Raw genomic sequence first — 14,827 nt, forward strand, 5'->3', positions numbered from 1 at the left:
TGGATCCCAGACATAGAAACGGCACAGTTCTCCACGACAGCTGCAGGAAACAAATCCCATCTGGGACAGCCTTAATACTGCGGGGTCACCAACAAGTGCTAGCTCTAATATGATATCCTGACAACGAGGAAAATGGGAACAACTTGACCTAACAGCAGCTTATCCTACCTTACCAGCTAACAATAAGACAAAATCAGAAGACTTGTCACCCTTTGGTAGGTCCAAAAGCCAAGATCGCGATTTACAGATGACTGGCTGCTAGAACCATGACCAGACGAATACATCTTGGGACCAATAAAAAAGCCCTAGTCTAAGGTTTGAATTACGACCTGAACAATAACCATGATCCCCAGTTCCAAAGGTCTAGCAGAGACCATTGTAACGGAATGTGCTTCTGGAAGCACAAAGAAAGACGCTATCCTAGGTGCCATCCTAGGTACAGTGCAAAGACCACAGAAAATAAATTAAAATGACACTGAGGGAACAGAACTTCTAGAACCACAAAGACTGACTTCATCATAAGTCCCACCCCTGGATCTGTGCAGATACTGAGATCTCTCTCTAGACACAGAGGTCTGAATGTATCACCCAGGACAGAACAGAAGTCTTCCAAACACCACAAAAGCACCATTTGGAGAGTAAATGATCCTGAACAGAGTCTATAGTTAATCCCATGACAATATACTCCAAGGACGGAGAAACCCCATATCTCTTAGGCAAGGTGAATTCCTTTTCGAATGACCCCAATATTTACTGTGCCAGGCAGGAGGGAAAAAAAAGCACAAAATATTATTTATTTTTTATATATTATTTTTTATCTTTATTTATTATCATTATTATTTTTATTTACCTATCTATTTTTGGTCAATTTCTCTGTTTGGGTGTGGTTATTGAAACTGTTGTCCCCAGTTATACCTATTTTTTTCTCTTCATTTCTTTTCTTTCTTTATGTGCTATGCCATGTTTCTTATCTCAAGACCATGGCATTTTTTTGTTTGTTTTATTTTTTATTTTTTGTTTGTTTGTTTGTTTGTTTGAGGTGCTTATCGTTATTGTTGGAGTCCTCACTGGATATTGGACACTTCTTTTTGTACTGGTGGAGTGTTTCAACTTCTTTTTCTCCTTCATCTCTCAAATCGATGATGAGAGCCTCTAGAAGGATTCCGCCCACTTTCAGAGTATTAGACTTTTAACACAGTTTATTACTTTTCTCTTCTTCAAACAAAACCATGCAAATTGAACTAGCTAGTCCTGCCTCCCAAGTAGAGGGGGAAATAAGGAAGGCACCAAGACCAAACAGGTGTAAGACTACTATGTAGTAGGATAGGTACATAGGGGACCACATATTCTAACAGCCCTGGGGGTGAGGGAAGAGGATATGGGAGATAGGACAAAAACGGAGGTGTAGGGAGGACAATTTGATGGGAATCCCCCCTGATTTTATGTAAATATTTACCTATAATATTATTGTCAACAATATGTAAGCCACTATGATTAAAATAAAAATTATATTAAAAAAGCCAGCAAAATGTAAAAAAAGGAAAGAAATAGAAAACCTTTATTACAACTAAGTTTTCTCTATTTTTGAAAAAGTAAACTTCCTATTGTTTTTTCTATTCTTGAATTTTCATCCACCTAATAAAGCCTTACTATAAATTCTTATTTAAAAAAATACTTCCTTTAGTCTTTGCATAAAGATTAATCAAACAAGCTATTATCCAAAGTATCATGAAATAGAACATAGATATAAATGGAACATAGATATAAAAATTTAAAGAGAGGAGGCAAGGGCCAGAGAGATAGTACAGTGGATAAGACACTTGCCTTGCATATGACTGATCTGGCTTTACTCCCTGTACCACATATGGTCTCTGAGTAATATCTGAGAACAGAGCAAGGTGTAAGCTCTTAACATTGCCAGAAATGGCTTCAATACAACAACAACAACAACAACAACAACAAAGAAAATGGAAAAAAGGAAGTAAGGATACACCAGAAAAGGTATAGATTCTTAGTACTGTAAGATCCTTATTCTCAAAACAAATAAACACTTTTCCAAATAAGACCAAAAAATGGCCAACAGGCACATAAAACAATGCTCATCAACAGTTATCATTAGGGAAATTCAAATCAAGTTGACAATATGATCATTTTACCCTAATGAGAATGGCACATATCAAAAAACACTGGGAATAATCTCTCTTGGCAGGGATTTGATAAAAAAGGAATTCTCATCCACTGCTAGTAGAAATGTTATCTTCTTCAATACTTATGTGAAACATTATGAAAAGTTTTTCACAAACTCAGTGTTGAGTTGCCATATGGTCCAGCAGTTCTAATTTTGGGTATCTTTCTGGAGGACAGGAAAACATTCATTCAAAATTATTCTTGCAGCATTTAGTACAATAGCTAAGTTTTTTATCAACCTAGATGTCCAATAATAGTCTAGTGTTTGTGAGAATGTGTTATATATACACAAAGGAATAATGCACAGCTATAAGAATTATACAATAATGCTATTTGCTGCAACATAGATAGAAATGAAAGATAATAATGTTAAATGACGTAAGTTATAAGAAGAAGGATAAACACGGAACAGTAATACTTACATGTGGTATTTAAAGCAACTTCATGGGGGATTTATAATTATTTAAAGGATGGATATCTAGACCACACTTTGTCCCAGATTTGAAGAATGAAAAGAAAATAGAGTATAGGACAGGAGAAGAAAGACAGGTAATGGATCAAGGGAAAGTCAAACATATGGGTGTTGATAGGAACAAAACTTTAACATCCAAATAATAAAAGATGTATGTCAAGAGGGGAGGCTGAATGATGAATTTATGGAAAAGAACCTGGGAACATAGGTGGAGAGAAGTTGAAACTGGGAGTGATTTTGGTGCTGGAAGGTTTTATATGTAAATCTCAACTCTGATTAACTTTGTAAAGCAGGGGTACATTAATAAAAATTGTTTTCTACTCTTTATTAAAGTGTTGCTGAGTTTACAATATCACTTGACCCTGAGTCTCAAAGATTTTGTTTTAATCATATATATGCATTATCCAAATATTTAGTAAGTATTCAGTAAGTGCAATCTAAAAATGACAGAAAATGCTATGTCATTTTCAATGAGCTTTAGTTGAAGTTTAGTTAAAATTGCATTTTGGCAAGTCATGGCATTGCGTGTGGGTTTATATATATTTAATATATGCATATCTGTATATTTACATAATATCAACTAATTGCCTTGAAAATTACAGAAATGACATCTGTTTAACTCAAGCTTAAGATTCGTGTTTAAAATGAGAGCTGGCTGGACAGGTATTTCGACTCATTATCTCTTGTATTTGCTCCTTGTTCAAACCTAGTAGTACATATAATTTTCATTTTTTACCTTTCATTCTCAAAAATGTCTTGAGGAGCCAAAGAGAAAAAGGCAAATAAAGTGCCTTTCTTGCATACATCTCACCTGGGTTCTGATTTCTTCTAGGAGTGTAGAGCTCAGTGTATGCACTGAACACCACCAAGTGTGTGATACAAAACAAAAGCAAAAATGTATTGACTGGGTTTGAGTAAAAATATCTAAAGTCAATGTACTTTTAATGTCTATTAATTCACGATAAGTAAAGTACTATTGACTCGGCAGAAAAAGAATATTTTGAAAATGTATTACTGTCAGATAATGATAATAATTTATGTTGATGTTTTTATGTTTATGTTTTTATGTTAATTGAAAAATAACATGTATTTAAAAATAGTTTATTTAATTCTTGGAAGGAGTATTTGTATAAACTTGGTAGTACCCAGGATTAGTCCTGGCTCTGTCATCAAGAGTTTCTCCTAATAGTGATTGGAGGACCATATTGGGTGTCTATTGTGGAACTGGGTTTGACTATGTGCAACACAATTGCCTTAATCCTTGTACTATTTTCCAACATAAATGTTTTTAATTTATGGATTTGGGGGGATCAAGAAAATGTTTTTATCCCATTTGTAGTATTTGTAGCTATTCACAATGATGTTGAGGAATCAAACTATGGTCAACTACATGTAAGTCCAGTACCTCAACCAATGTACAATTATCTTGCTCCAAGACTTTATAGTTCAAAAAGGACAAATTATATTCCAAAGAATAAAAATTTGATTTTAATTCTCAATTGATTTTAGAATTTTAAGAATTTATATATGTCTGATGCTACTGTAGCAATAATGCATTGTATATATAGAAAACTTAATTTTAGAGCTGTCCTATAGAAAACAAGTAAAGTTTTACAGGAGGAATTTACATTTATTATTATTTTGGTATTATGGCTACACCCAGCAGCACTCAGGGGTTGCTCCTAGCTCTGTGCTCAGAAATTGCCCCTGGCCCTGGGACTTTATGGGATGCTGGAAAGGGTGGGATCCATCCGGGGTTGGCCACGTGCAAGGCAAAAGCCCTACAACTGTTCATCCAGGCCAGCTTGATTTAACACTTTTAATTAATATTAAAAAATTTAATTGGAGTAAATATATACAAAAGATCATGAGTCAGAATATAACATAAATATAAAGCTTCTAAAGAGTCAACTTATACTTGTTTTTTAAAAAAATTTTGTGTTTGGGGCCACACAATGCTGTACTTAGAGGTCACTCACTGTCCTGCACTCAAGTATCACTCCTAGCAGTCCTTGCAGGACTATATGGGATGCTAGAGATCAAAGACAGGTATGCCTTTGGCACAGCAAATGCAATACTTGCTGCATTGTCTTGGGCCCCGAGTGCCAACTAATTCTTATATTCAATAAATATGAAAAAATTTATCCCACACTAAATTCATTAATATTCTTCTACTGTACTCCATCATGTCTCAGTACTTTCTTTACTCTTCATACTGATATTATCTCAATCATGTTTTCTGATAATCTCAGAGAAAATAATATATTTTCACTTTATTTTGTCTGTCCTTTTACTTTACTTTTATATATTTACATATGAGTGAGATAATCCATGTGATTATCCACATATGAGTGAGATAAAAAGTATTTCTTTTTCTCCTGACTTGTTTTACTCAGTCTGACCCTTCTAGTTTTATTTATGTTGTGACAAAAGGCAGGATTTCATCTTTATTTCGGTTTGCTTAGAGCACAACTAGTTGTACTAAGAACCAGTAATTACCCCTGGCTTTGTGCTCAAATATTATTCTTATTAGTGCTTGCAGGACCATGTGATATACTGGGGATACAACTAGTATTGACCACACACAAGGCAAGCACTTTAACCTAGGTGTTTTCTCTATGACTTATTTAAACTTAGATTCAAGAAGCATTTCATTATGTATATAGACTACTTCATTTATTCATCTGTCATTCATCTCATGAATTTTTTCAGATTTGGCCTATTGCAATAATTTTCCCAAGAAAAGAAATGTGGACATATCTTTTCATATTAGTTTTGTGTATTCTTTGGGTATATACATCTATCACTCGATTTTTAAAACTATTTTCAGGACCAAAGGGATAGTGAATATTTACAAAAGTGAATATTTACAACAAATAACTTGAATGCAGCCCACATGTGATTAATCTGCAGCACTTCATCTGATCCTTTGAACATAGCCAGAAATGTTCCCTGAGCACAGCAGGGAGTTGTCCAAAACCAAACACACACACACACACACACACAAAGTCACAAAAAATTTTTTGAAGTTCAGCCACGACATTGACATTCCCATGTTCTATGATTGATTAGATCACTTCAAGAAGAGATTAGGCCTTACATATTATACTCAGTTTCTATGTCACTTTCTATTATATTCTTAGAAATATAGTCATTGACAAGATTCAATACTCATTCATGAAGATAATCTCAAGAAGATAAGAATTGAAGGAATATTCCTCAATATTGTCAAATCCATTTATCACAAAGTCATTGCAAGCATTATAACCACTGAGAAAAAATAAAAGCCTTTTAATTAATATGTGGCACAAGGCAAAGTTGCACCCATTCACCATTTCTATTCAAAATAGAACTGGAAGTACTTGCTGTGGCAATTAGGCAAGAAAAAGACATCAAGAGAATCAAAATAGGAAAGAAAGAAAGTTTACTGTTTTCAGAAGACATAATTCTGTATCTAAAAAATCATAAGACTACACAAAACAACTTCTAAAATAATAAACTTTTATAGTAAAGTGCAGGCCACAAAGGTAATAGGTAAAATTCCATGGTTTTTCTAAGCGAAAATAATGAAAGAAAAGAAAATGATATTAAAAAACAATTCAAAAGGCTGAGAGATAGCATGGAGGTAAGGCATTTGCCTTGCATGCAGAAGGATGGTGGTTTGAATCCTGGCATTTCATATGGTCCCCTGAGCCAGCCAGGAGTGATTTCTGAATGTAGAGCCAGGAGTAACCCCTGAGCACTGCTGGGTGTAACCCAATAAACAAACAAAAAAACAACACACACACACACAATTCAATTCACAATTGTGCCCCCAAAATTAAGTATCTTAGTGTAAATTTAACTAAAGTAATATATATATATAAGATGCATAATATATGTTAACTATATTTATATAAAATATTATGTATTATATGCAAACTACAAAACTGCATATTATATATAAAGTATAGTATATGTACTAAAAACTATATTTGCATGTATATACTATAAAAAACTGCTTAAATTAATAAAAATGGTATATATTTTAATCTCCATATATATTCTGATATATACAAATATATACATGGAAATATGTACGATGCAAAAGGATTGCATGGATTGACATAAAATATTGTCAATAGTTCCTGAAGCATTGTACAAATTTAATGCAATCTCTATAAAAATGCCCATAAAATTTTTTCAGAAGTTGATCAGACGCTCCTGCAATTCATATAGGCCAATGAACTGCTATGGATATCTGAAGACATCTTTGGCAAAGTAAAAAATGAGAGGATACATTTGTCCCAACTTTAAACTGTACTATAAAACAGTACTCATTAAAACAGCATGGTATTGGAATAAAGACAGACTTTCATATCAGTGGGATAGATTTGAATATTCAGAGATGGATCAACAGGCTTATAATAAATAAGATTTGAAAATGGATTAATTCATTCAATTACATCAATTTATATCAATTAATTGACTACTTTTAAATTTATTAATGCATATCAATTTAATTAATTGGTTGATTTATGATCAGTTAACTTTTACTAAGTATGAATTAATCATAAATTATAACCATAAAGTTACAGATACAAATTGTATTAAAATATAAAAATATGTATACAATGTATTGTATATTATATTATATAAGTTATAATTAATAATAATGATTATGAATTACTATCAGTGATTAATTAATTATGACTATTTACTTTTGATGAAGAAGCAAGAAATACAAAGTGAAGAAAAATTCTGTTCAATAAGTGATGTTGGAAAACTTATCAGCTACATAGAAAAAAGTGAACTCAGATCTCTCTTTAATGCCATGCACAAAAGTCAAATCAGGGGCCCAAGAGATAGCACAGTGGTAGGGTGTTTGCCTTGCATGCAGCAAATTTTGGATGGTTGGTGGTTAGAATCCCAGCATCCCATATGGTCTCACATGCCTGCCAGGAGCGATTTCTGAGTGTCTAGCCAGAAATAATTCCTGAGTACTGCTGGGTGTGAACCCCCCCAAAATATCATATCAAAAAAGATAAAGGAGGGGCCGGTGTAGTGGTGCAAGCGGTAAGGCATCTGCCTTGCCTGTGCTAGCCTGGGACAGACCACAGTTTGATCCTCCCACATTCCATATGGTCCCCCAAACCAGGATTGACTTCTGAGCGCATAGCCAAGGAAAACACCTGATCATCACCATTTGTGGCCCACAAACCAAAAACCAAAAAAAAAAAAAAAAAAAAAGATAAAAGACCTTGATGTCTGACTTGAAACTATAAGGTCTATAAGGTATACAGATGAAAATTTAGGGATAATACTCAATGAAGCCAAAGGCATAAGGATATAATGCCACTGTGTAAGCAAGTGGAAGCAAAGATAAATAAATGGGAATATATTAAACTGCGAAATTTCTGCATATCAAAGGAAATAGTTACTGGGATATAAAAGCTACCCACAGAATCGGAGAAACTATTCATCCAATACCCATCAAATAAGTTGTTTTTATCTAAGATATACAAGGCACTAATGGAATTTTTCAATACAATAACATTTCTTCAAAGAAGGAGTACAGATGGCCAAACACGCATGATATCACTAATCTACATCACTAATAATCAGGGAGATGCAAATCAAATACAACAATGATATATCACCTTATTTCACAGAGACTGGAATACATCACAAATAGTAAGAACAACCAGTGCTGGCATGAGTGTGGAGAGAAAGGGACTCTTTTTCACTAATAGTGAAAATGCAGACTAATTCTAGCTATTTTAAATAAACTATATGCATATTTCTCATAAAAAAAGAAATTGAATTACCATATGATCCAGCAATATCATTCCTAGAGCTATACTCAAAGAACATAAAAACACAATTTAAAAATCCCCTATGTGGGCTGGAGCAGGCACAAGTGATAAGGCATATGCCTTGACTTAACTAGCCTAAGATGGTTGGCGATTCGATCCCCCATTGTCCCATATTGACACCCAAGCCAGGAGTAATTTCTAAGCGCATAGCCAGGAGTAACCCCTGAGCATCACATGAATGCTATAATTTCTTTAAAACAAAACAACTCATCTATATTAAAAAGGACACAGGATGTATAAATTCAACCTAGGTCTACTAGAAGAAGAATGTTGAATGTGGGGTAGCTCTTTAAGCAGTTCATGCTGATAAACTTAACATAATTTTTCTTTGTGTCTAAATGTCAGGAATGTATTGGCATGGCTTCTTGACATTCGTTCATGGGTCTATTAAAATAAGAGTGAGTGAGTTGGGGCCAGAGCAGTGGAGCAAGCAGCAGGGTGTTTGCCTTGCATGCGCTAACCGAGGACAGACCACAGTTGGATCCCCTGGCGCTCATATGGTCACAAAGCCAAGAGCAATTCTGAGCGCATAGCCAGGAGTAACCCCTGAGCATCACTGGGTGTGACAAAAAAAATGTTTACCACAGCACTATTTACAATAGTCAGAATCTGGGAACAACTCAGGTACCTGACAACAGATAAATAGATAAAGAAACTTGCTGTTTCTACACAATGGAATATTATACAGGTATTGGGAAAAATGAAGTCATGAAATTTCCTCATAGATTGATGGGTATGGAGATGTATATGCTGTATGAAATGGGTTACAGGAAAAGGGATAACATAGACTAATCTTACTCATTTGTGAAATACATGAGAAACAAAATACAGTCTGGTAATGTTATCCATTAACAATAGAGATCAGAGTTAGGAGATCCATCCCATGATAGGAAACTTGCCACAAAGATTGGTGAGTGCAGTTAGAGTTGAGAAGGGACTACAATCACAATGTTTGTTGGAACTGATCACTCTGGACAAGAGCTCAGTGCTGAAAGTGTAGAAAAAAGTGCATTGCACCCCTTCATTATAAATGGTGCAAACCACAGTGTCATAAAGGAAAGAGGGAGAGAAAGAGAAACTAAAGGCCTGCTCCAAAGAGAGGTTGGGGTGTGGAGTGAGAGGAAAGAAAATGGGGATATCAGTGATGGAAAGAATGCACTGGTGCAGGATAGTGTACACTCTATGACTGAAAATTAGCTATGAACATTTTTGTAACCATGGTACTTACATAAAGCAAAATCTATATAAAATTAATTTTATACATTAAAAGAAGAAATACAGTACTTCTTTCTAGATTGGTTATTATACCTTCAAATATTGCTCTATATTACCTACTCTACCCCAAGAATATGAACAAAATTGTTCAAAAATCATAGCCCCATCTAATTGGTAGCTTCTTCTCTCTACTTTTCCAAATACAAATTGAATGTTCACTAGTACTCTGTTGACTGCCACAGCTGCCTTGTTTCACAATGAAAAGGTTACAATGTTCTCTAAAATTACTTTTATATCATTATAAACTTGACTTGAAAGCTATACAATTGATACATTTGAGAGGGATTGTCTTTTTCCCATAGCTCATTAAAGTCATCCTCACAGAGCACACATATTTAGAGCAATAGCTAAATGTTAGTCCTCAAGCAAAAAAAAAAAATGACCTATACAAATAATCTGCCCTTAGAAAAGCATTCACAGCAATGCAGACCACATAAGAACTCTGTTGGGTGACTAAATATCTAGTATGTAAGTGATGAATGAGCAAACTTGGAGTAGACAATCAGAGTAGTCAGGGGAGAAAAGAGGATGCCATATCTCATTAATTTTTACCCCAGAAACCATTTTCAACAATTAACCACATAGTGATGGTCATAGAATATGCTTTTCTTAATTACCAAACATGATATAGCAGCATTCAAAACAAGAATTGTTGAATTAATGACACTGCTCAGAAGTGAGAACTCATTATACCTAATTTGGAAGATCTGAAAAAAATTGTAGACGGATTAGACGTGGCGTTTAGGCAAAGTGACTGGACAAATGCAGGATGGCATTTTAGTGCCCTGTTGAATGCCTTACCTAAGCAATGCCTTCTCTCTTCATTATTTGAATAAAAATAAAACATACAGCATGTTTATAAGTACTAATTTGGGACTAATTTGGGCCATGTTTTTTCTGTTATAATTAAAAACACTGATTGACACACATTTTAGGAAACTATGAAGTGTGACTGTGCTTCTGAAAACACTCTACTAGAGAAAAGTCACATTGCTGCAATAAGAGCTTCACAGCATTTGTCTTCTTCCACTCATATCCCACTATGATAGGTGAAATACCCTTCAGAATCATTTGATATTAAACAGTGTAGAATAATTTATATATCAACAACCAAAATGCTTTTAATAAACACATTTAACATGGACCATACTAAAATATTTTGGGTGAGGCAGGTCAGTTTTTAAAGTTTAAAGTAAATATTTCTGCCTGGAGAGAGTACAGTGGGTAGTGCACTGACTTGAACATAGCTGACCTTAGTTTAAACTTCAGAACCACATTTGGTCTACCAAGCACAATCAGGGGTGATTTCTGAGCACATAGCTAGTAGTTGGCCTGACCTCCACTGTAAGTGGTCTCCAAACAAAATTAAACAAAAAATTAAAAGGGAATTTTTATTCATTTGTGAATAAAGACTATATTCTGATATTAAAACACCATACTGGGGTCCAGAGCATAGCACAGCAGTAGAGCATTTGCCTCACACATGGCTAACCCAGGACAGACCCTGGTTCAATTCCAGGAATCCCATGTGGTACCCTGAACAAGCCAGGAGCAGTTTCTTAATGCAGTGCCAGGAGTAACCCTTGAGCACTGCAGGATGTGATCCCCCAAAAAATAAATTAAAAAAAAATCACACAATGTAACACATTGATTAAATTTCTCAATTAATGGTCTGACTTCAGGCCAAATATATACATTTACCTTCCTTCTTACAATGTCATTTTATCATTATTTAAAAGATAGTTTTATCTTTTTATGCACCTTTCTCTGTGGAAATATTTACATATAACTTTTATATTTTATAGAACTTATGTAAAATCAGTTATAATAAATACTAAAACTTAAGACATTTGATGTAACAGAAATTATTTTGTAGTAACTTAAAATAATTGAAGCATACATCCTGAACACTGTTGTTTCATCCTACTAAGATTCATGAGAACTACGAATATATGGTTCTAGCATATAAAGAGGTATTATGCTTACTTTGTTAGGATTTATTTCAATATTTTATATTTAGACAACTTTCATATATAGATGTCATTCAAGAAAATGAATCTCCTCTAAGTTTTTTTGACACTTGCCTATTTAAGAGAGTATGTCATGTTCTGTTGTGGCAATCATTTGTTTACTTTTTCAAAAAAAAACTTAAATTTTGGAGAGAAGAGAGAACTGTAAGTAACACACATACGATTGCTAGTACTGACTGATCATAGAATACTAAAGCAAGGAGCAGCAAATAACAACAGTATTGCCCCATATTATCGCTCTTCCACATATTTAAATCTATCTTCTTTACTTACTGAAGATCCTGTGTTTGGATTTGTGACAGATGCATCTTATTTCCTAGGAAATAGTCTACTTAATTTCTACTTCTCTAATTTGTCTTGTAACCAGGCCACTCTGTACTTAGAGCTTCAGGCAAGATGCTATTTCTGTGGTGACAGTCAAGGTGTTCTTTCTTTGCTGTCAAAAGAGTGGAATGTTTGGATACCACTTTTTATACTCCTTAATAAGAGAAAACGTGGGTGATAGTGTCTTAAGAGGAATATATTTTCATCAAAAGAATATACTCTAACTGAAAAAGCCATGAATCTTCTGGGCAATTGAATATGTATAACCTAATTTTCATAGTAATACTCAGAGCTTCTTATTTTCACTCAACCCACCTATTTTAGGAAAGAGAAATGTTTCTTGTTAAAAGAGATAGAATAGGAAAGTGTAACATACATTGATGAGGTAACCATGGAAATTACATTTTTGTATTAAAGGGAAGTTCAGAGAAAGACCAATACAAACATTATATTGGATTCAAAATTTCTCTACACTTTGATCTTTGCTAATACTGATTTTGCATATCAAAAAATATCACTCTGAAGAGTTAAAACATATTAGTAAAATTTGCCATTCCACCTCTACTTCTAGCAAATCAATAAGATACTTTTGCTAGTTAATGAAACAAATTTAGAATTTATTTTCTTTTTTATTTTTTTGGTGTGGAAGGATGCAGCTTAACCAAAAATTCTTTATAAACACTAAGTGAAGGTGACTCCATCCATTAAAATATGGTTTAAAATGACATTTAAAAAGGAAATAAAATATGATCGGATTAGAGGAAGAGCAATACACTATGTGAAATAATTTTCTTTTTGAAAAATTTATATATTTATACTCACATAAAAAAGACTTGATTTTTAAATTTTTGGAATACTAATCAAATTTATTGATCTGACTTATATTTGTACATAGCAATGATAGTACCCTCTGACTGAGAGCCATTCTTTTCCAATTTCCTGCCAAAAATATGGGTTTCACAAGCAACCTGTCCTGGTGGTTCCTATTAATTTTTCAAAATTCATAAATGAGTTGGTGGTTCATTACATGAAAAATATTCCCAAAGTCCTTCTAAGTGAGAAAGAGTAATATAGGAGAAAAAATTGGGCATATGTCCCCAAATATTTTTAATACCAGTTCTATCACTGCTATATTTTCTGTCCATTTAGAGCTGTTATTGAACTTTTTCCCTTCTGTCCAATTTCCTTCTATGAAAAGCATTTAATAATACCTCTTATGTCAGATTTTTTAAGATATTGAAGATAATGTGTACAAGGTATTTGTTACATAATAGTTGATTAACATAAGGCTGATAATAATAACCTTTTTTCTTTATGCTAACCCATTTTGCCTTATAAAGAAAAAAAAACTATTTAAATTCCTAAACGAGAGAATAATGTTAATCAGATTACCTGAGTATTTATATACATACTCAAACCACAGATATTTAGAGACTATTTAGTTTGAAAAATTAATGTTTTAATCATGTTAAAATTTAGTTGAACATATTCTGGTGATTTTCCTTAATTGGATTATCTCTATAAAGCAAAGCAGAAGTCATTTTGATGAACATGGTTAAAGTAAATTAAATGATCTCCACAATATCATATTTTCTCTCTGTTTGTATCTTTTACTCTCTCTGTCTCTTTTTACCCCTTTTCTACTCTCTCTTTCTCTGTATATCTCTATCTCACATACACATGCAAACAAATCATTATCGACATTACAATGGTCAATATTAAGATTTTATTCCAAAATTCCAAACTAAAATTAATTCAGCATCAGGCAAAGGGAATACATTTGCCCAAATGTTTTGAATGTCAATTCAGTCATGTTTTCCTAGGGAAACTCGGAATATTAGTATCAAGGCTGAATTTAAGTTGTTATATGAAGAGTTAAAGCTATGTGCTGGTGGTGGTGGTTATAGTGGTTTTAAAATGGAATGAAGCTAGGTATGATTCAAGATTGAGATTCCTTGTTAATTAACTCCAAGTTTTTCTGGTGACTTTTGTTCCTCTAAATGTAAATGTTTAGATAATAATTTTCCTAATCATTATTATATTTTATTTGATGTTTTCACTCTACTGGTTTCTATAGTGTGAGTATATATATTTTTGTGAATTTATACATAGGTATATACACCTGAGTTTTTGAATCCAATTGTGTGTGTAGATGTATCTTTGGACATGCAAACAATAGCTCTTTATGAGAAAGTTTACTCAGTATTGGAGATTCCTAGGAGTGATAGGGACACAGTCTCATATTAGATTTAAGTAAAGGTTCTTATCCATAACCAGTGCTTCCTAAAAAGACAATCAGGTCCTTAGGTCCTTTGGGTCCTTAGATCAGGATCAGGTAAATTCTAATTTTGGAAATAAATGAGTTTTGTTTGTTTGTTTGGTTTTGGTTTTTGGGCTACTCCCAGTGACACTCAGAGTATACTCCTGGCTATGCATTCAAAAATCCTGGCTTGGGGGACCATATGGGATGCCAGGGGATCGAACTGTGTCTGTTCTTGACTAGCGAAGGCAAGACAGATGCCTTACTGCTTGTGCCACTGCTCCAGCCCCTGGAAATGAATGTATTTAGAAAAAGAATATACTAAGTTACTTCAGTCTTTCTTGGAAGTATGAGGTTGCACAATTACCCTATCCACTGCACAGAAAGAAACATAAATTAAGATCTTACCTTTTATTCATAATCT

General features: G+C 33.7%; 1 protein-coding gene across 1 annotated transcript in view; it reads left to right on the forward strand.

Moving 5' to 3' along the window:
* CNTNAP5 (contactin associated protein family member 5) overlaps window positions 1–14,827 on the forward strand; it is a 939,273-nt gene that overhangs the window by 252,145 nt on the left and 672,301 nt on the right. The window lies entirely within an intron of this gene.

The sequence above is a fragment of the Suncus etruscus genome, chromosome 5, assembly GCF_024139225.1.
Source record: "Suncus etruscus isolate mSunEtr1 chromosome 5, mSunEtr1.pri.cur, whole genome shotgun sequence".
NCBI classification, from domain to species: domain Eukaryota; kingdom Metazoa; phylum Chordata; class Mammalia; order Eulipotyphla; family Soricidae; genus Suncus; species Suncus etruscus.